At 41.8% G+C, this 6374-nt stretch overlaps 1 long non-coding RNA gene across 1 annotated transcript in view; it reads left to right on the top strand.

Moving 5' to 3' along the window:
* Window positions 1-4376: 4376 nt before the first annotated feature.
* LOC307200878 overlaps window positions 4377-6374 on the top strand; it is a 47105-nt gene continuing 45107 nt past the window's right edge. Inside the window, exons 1-2 of the long non-coding RNA XR_013832462.1 lie at window positions 4377-4610; window positions 5822-5942. This is a non-coding gene — a long non-coding RNA (uncharacterized lncRNA). The remainder of the gene's footprint in view (window positions 4611-5821; window positions 5943-6374) is intronic.

Below are 6374 nucleotides of genomic sequence, written 5' to 3'. Positions count from 1 at the left end.
TTGTAAATTCAGCCCTCCACATTTCTGCAGAAAATAATGGTTGTTGTTTTTTAATCCTCATGAAAAAATCAGCATTTTAGTGCTAATTTCTCCTAAGGAACACTTTTATTTGCCTTTTTTTTTTACGACTGTGCACATTTTTGCAAGCAATTTCCCCTAATATAATGTATTTTGAATTGTTACTTTTACTAACATAGTCATGCACCCTTTTCTCTAGCATACATATTTTTGTAAACGTCGTTCGGTTGGAGAACTGCGTCACAAAATCCAGCTAATTACAAATTTGCAAAGGGTGGCTGGGTTTTAGTTCTCGTACGGTTCCGGAAAGCACAGATTTGATAGATTCAGCTTTAAATATGAACTGAGTCAAATTTCTGCCCCAGCCCTAGTTAGGTGCAAGAAAGGGGCTAATGAATATTAATTTACTATGTGTAATTACTATTCAAAGACTTAATATATGGGGAGGGGAGTGTAAAACATTTGCTAGGAGAGAAAGAGTTAACTTTAGCTCCAGACCAAAATTGGTGGATGGGAGTCAAAGGGCAAAAGAGAGAGAGAAAGCACTAAGAGGCCAATACCCCGCTGGGCATAAACTTGACCTGCTTCTGACCTGTAGCTGTCACGAAGTCCTAAGAGTCATGGTCAGGTCCAAAGTGAGGCAATATGACCCTAGAGCTTAGCGTCGCCATGACAATGACCTCCAGCTATTATTTATTGACTGGCTTCTCTGCATGCCTGACTAGACCTCTGGTCACCGGTAAAAGATGTATTGATTATACATTAGTCTGCTCGAACTGGCTGGTATCATATGTTTGGAGAAACACATGCCGAACTGTCATACATTATTAGGTTTGGCATAATTCTAAAAGGACACAGAGAATAGTTTTCTTTTTACCTTGTGGCCGTGACGTTCACTAACTCAAAGGACACAATCACGGAATGGGAGTCTTGACGCTTTATGTGGGATTTTGTACCAGTAAAATCCAAAGAGTTCTACACTTTTAAATAAAAATGCAACCTTATAGGGCCTTCTTCTCCGACATTCTTTCTGCACTTAGTTTCCCTGTTTATACATGCCCTCCAACATTTCTCCAGTGAATTTTTGTTGTTGTTGTTGTTTAGTTGTGTTCGACTCTCTGTGACCCCGTGAACAAGAGCATGCCTTGGAAACTCTCACTTTCTTCTCAAAGCTTCTCCTTTTTTATGACCATGGAGTTTTCTTGGCAAAATACTGGAGTGGTTTGCCAGTTTCTTCACCAGGTGGATCACATTTAGTCTAAACTCTCAGCTATGACCTGCCCATCTTGGGTGGCCCTGCACGGCATAGCTCATAGCTTCTTTGAGTTATTTGACACCCTTCACCATGACAAGGCAGTGATCCATGAAGGGGCCAGTGAAAATAAGGGCATCCTATTCCATACTCTCCTACATTCCTCCAATGAACATAGAGACATCCCCTCCAACATTTCTCTGATGAAAATAGGGACATCCTAAGGAAAAGATGGACATTCCATGATCAAATCAGAAACTAGGATGGCTTCTCTAAATCAGGGAAGACCCTGGAAAATAGGTGTCCTTGGAGGGTCTGTTATGTCATCCCAAACTCTGAAAGTATACAATTCTATTTTTTTTTGAAGAAGAAGAAGAAGAAAAGTGTGACTCTGATTTTTGAAGGAAACGTGAGATTTGGGTACCACCTGCACTGTGCATTTAAAATAGTATCATACCACTTTAAATAGTCACAGCTTTTCCCAAAGAATCCTGGGAGCTGTAGTTTGTTAAGGGTGCTGAGAATTGTTAGGGTGCTCCTATTCCCCTCACAGAGCTACAATTTTCAGAGTGGTTTAACAATCAATTTCTCTTCCCGGGGAACTCGAGGAACTGCAGCTGAGGGGAACAATGGTCCTCCACCAACTCTTAGGACTCGTAACAAACTACATTTCCCAGGAATGTCTGGGGGGAAAACATGTCTCTATCAAAAGGCATGGTACTGTTTTTAAACCTACAGCACAGATCAGACCAAAACTGCACACATCCCTTCAATAATCACAGTAATGTTGTTCTTCTTTACTGCTTTAAATGTACCATGCAGATGGGGGCCATGATTATCAGAAATAGCGTATGACAGTGGTTTTCAAGCAGTGTGCTGCAAATTTGGGATGTGTACACACTTCACATTGAAAGCATACACACACTCCGAAAGCCCTCAGGAACTGTAGTTTAAGGGTGCTGGGAATTGTAGCTCTGTGGGTGATAAACTACAGTTCCTGTGATTTATTTTTTTTTTGGGGGGGGGGGAAAGGAATGTGCTTTAAATATATGGTGTGTAAGCAACCTAAATCTCAACAGTGGTACTTGAGGAGAATTTTCGCTTTTTCGTTATCAAAATTGCACCTCCCCAACGCCTTTTCCGCTCATAGTCTGTGGGGGGTGGAAGTGGTTGTTCTTTTCAGTGTGCGAAGTGCTTTACAATTTGTATCTCATTTGCAGCAGATTAAGTAGGAGAAAGGGAGGGGAAATCCACGAATATCTGGCAGTTCTGATTATGGGCTTGTTTTCCCTCACCATCTCCCACAGTGATTTAATGGGAGACATTAAAAGGAGGGCTTGCTTTACAGAGAGCCTGAATTACAGATGATTTTGTTAAATTAATTTTAGTCTTACTGAGCCCAAAGTAAGTTTTATTGATTCTTAACTGAATACATTTAAGCCAAACCATAAAAACCTCAAGCTCAGAGGAAGAAATATTACACGTGAGTGTCCAAGCAATATTTTATCCACTCCTATTAAAGTAAACAAGCAAGAAAACAAGAGTTATTACTACCATATGAAAACTCAGAAGGTGCCGATAATGGTCATGGATGCTCAAGTCCAGACCATGCTGCATTTGCAACTTGTGCCCCAACAGAAGTGAATCGCCAAGGAAGTGTTGCAGACATTAATATTGTGCAGTTTGAAGCAACTGGATGCATGAAAACAGACTCAAGACCTATAAGTTAAATTGAAACTTTGCTTGTAGAACTTTCCTCAAAACGTAACAGAAAAAAGAAGCTGTCCAACAGATACACCCAAACAGTTTCATAAGGCCTATGCCAGTCCAAGGCTCAACACCTTCTTAGAAACAAAATAACCAGAGCTGACAAACATATTTCTCTTTCACACAGGCTCCATTTTGCCTGCATTCCAGCCCCCAGGCTGTGTGGTCCGGGAGAGCCATTTTCATGCCCTTACTCCATGGAGCCTGGGAACAAAGAACCAATGGCAACTCCCTTCAAAATGGTGATTTGCCATTCAATACCTCTCATAAAGGGGCATCCTAGGTGGCGCTGTGGCCTAAACCACTGAGCCTCTTGGGCTTGCTGATCAGAAGGTCGGTGGTTTGAATCCCCACAACGCGGTGAGCTCCCGTTGCTCGGTCCCTGCTCCTGCCAACCTAGCAGTTCGAAAGCACGCCAAAAATGCAAGTAGATAAATAGGTACCACTCCGGCGGGAAGGTAAACGGCGTTTCCGTGCGCTGCTCTGGTTTCGCCAGAAGTGGCTTAGTCATGCTGGCCACATGACCCGGAAAAACTGTCTGCGGACAAATGCTGGCTCCCTCAGCCTGTAAAGGGAGATGAGTTCCGCAACCCCACAGTCATCCACGACTGGACTTAACTGTCAGGGGTCCTTTACCTTTACCTTTTTACCTCTCATAAAATCTAAGGTTAAACACTCACATGTAAGCTAGCAGAAAACAACAAGAGTTTATTATGAATTCAGTTAGAGCTCAGAGAGCCCATTCTTGACTTCAGTATAGCCCCATGGAAAATCCCCATGTTAAAGCTTTTCACCAAACACACAGCCATTCCTATGTCAGTGTCAATTAAACTATTATACTCAACAGGAAGGAGGTTTAAGAACAACAGCCAAGGAAGTTGCCATGGCTGCCCCCTAGCATGTGCGACTTGAGAAGGTCACGTTCCTTTGCTACATGGGAGATATTGCTGGAAACGTCTTGCCCCACCCACCTGCCTGGGACCCTTATAAGATGCCGCTTAAGTATTCATGTATTTTCTGAACATTTTTTGTAGAGAATATTCTTTGCTTTGGAACACAGATGTGTTGGGTTTTTAATACTGATGAAAGCTTTTGAATTTGTATCATCTGTGTTCTCGGTAGTGGCGCCCACCCTGTGAAGTGCCCTCCCATCAGATGTCAAGGAGATAAATAACTATACAACTTTTAGAAGACATCTAAAGGCAGCCCTGTATAGGGAAGTTTTTTAATGGCTGATGTTTTATTATGCTGTTATATTTGTTGAAAGATGCCTAGAGTGGCTGGGTCAACCCTGTCAGAAGGGCAGGGTATTATTGTTCTTGTTGTTATTGTCGTCATACATTGGAAGTCGAACAGAATCCATTCCGGAAGTCCGTTCGACTTCCAAAACATTCGAAAACCAAATTGTGGCTTCTGATTGGCTTCAGGAAGTTCCTGCAGCCAATCAGAAGCTGCAGAAGCCCCGTCGGACGTTCAGGTTCCAAAAGAACATTCGCAAACTGGAACAATCACTTCTGGGTTTGCGGCGTTCGGGAGCCAAAACATCCAAGTTCCAGGGCATTCAGGATCCAAGGTATGACTGTATGATGATGATGATGATGATGATGATGATGATGATATTTTTGCATTATTGTATTTGTATGCATCTTTTTATTCTTGAGAGCCACCTTGAGAACTTTCTCAGCTGAATTTGACGATAAGTGAGATTGAGGGAAACACAAAATTTTTGGAGATTAGATTAAATTAACTGAACAAGGTTTAAGAATATAAATAAGATGCTAAATTGCTGGAAAAAAATTATAATGATGTAAGTGGGAGTGGGAGACGTGAGGGAGTCCAAAGAAGTTCTGAAAAATGTGTTATGATCCATGTTATATTGTTTATTATTTTTGCATTTGGTATTTTAAAAAAAATCTCAATAAATATTTATAAAAAAAAAAGAGAGAGAACTTTCTCAGCTGAAAAGTGGCATAAAAATTAGTTACATAACATAATGGTAGGGCTGGTCCCATCTGCTCCCAAACATATTCCAGGCTGGCCAGGCTACTGCTTGAAGTGTAAGAACATGCAGGCTGCTGAGCTACCACTTGAACTACATCATCTGTATATGAGCAAGAAATGTCACAGTCTCTAAAACATCTGGATCCCTCTCCACTTTTACTATGCTGTTGTTTGCTTAGTGTGCTTTAGTCAATACTAGGTTGATATGGTATGGCAAGGCACCCATTCAAAAAGGCTCCAGGTTTGGGATGAGCACCCTGGTCAGTACGAAATAAGCCTTGCAGTGCATGAACCTGGCCCTTGGGTGTTCCAAGGGTTACATAAGAACCTTCCTGTGAAGTTTACTGGACTAGGTGACTGGATCAAACCTAATTCGGCAGAGTGCAACATTTCCTAAATCAGGCAATGCTTAAAACAAGCCAGATGAGGTGCAATACTTTTGGGGGTCAAACTATGACAGCATCTTTAGGCTTGAGTTGTCTGCATGCCTCATTTGACTTTGTTTAAATGCGCTGAAATGTTCCCAGTTTTTCCCCCAACTTAACCTGAGACCCAAAGACCAGTCCAAATAGGTTACTCATGCAACACTTCTGAAAGGTGCTGGGGCTCTCGCAATAATTCTTTATTTGTGGCCATTCATAGCAACACATAAAAATGAAGTGGGTTTTTATGATACCATTAGAACACATTTATATGGAGCCCACCCTTCTGTTCTGCTTGCACTAATTTTTCATCATCATCTTCTGTGTCGGAAAGGTAAAGAAAGATTATGTCTCCCTGTAGATTCCAACGAGAGCAATACACTTTCTGCACTGCACTTAAGGAAAAGTACAAAGGTGGTTTCTTAGTATTGGTCCTGGAAAGAAATGGAAGTCCGCTGTTGTGTGCAGCCCAAAAACAATGGGTGAGTGATCAATAAAATATCAAGTGTGCTTCAACTAAGTTTAACTAAGTGCTGTGCTTTGGGGCAAATACAGTGCTATTTTTCTAGAAAAAGAGGTGCCAGAACTCACCATGGACACCTCCCTTGTTCTCTTATAATGGCAATAGTGCCCACCAAAGAGGTGCTGGAACTGAGTTCCATCGAGTTCTGGCTGGGGGAAAATCCACATATCTCCTAACTCAACCAGAAGAAGCTGTCTCTTTCCCAATCATAAGTTTTGCTGTGGTGTTTTAATTACCCTACCAAACCATGAAGAACTGGAGCTCTCATGTGCGTGGATATTACACATTTTGGGCAACTTTGTTGAGAAGTAACTGGAGTAGGAGGGGGGACCTGGTTGGTTTGGTGATATGATGAAGCAGGGAACTTGAGTCGAGAAGCAGAATGAACCAC

This window comes from Podarcis cretensis (genome assembly GCF_951804945.1).
Source record: "Podarcis cretensis genome assembly, chromosome: 1".
In the NCBI taxonomy this organism is placed as follows: Eukaryota; Metazoa; Chordata; class Lepidosauria; order Squamata; family Lacertidae; genus Podarcis; species Podarcis cretensis.
The sequence above is the reverse complement of the archived record's forward strand: the minus strand, read 5'-3'. Positions and strand labels throughout refer to the sequence as shown.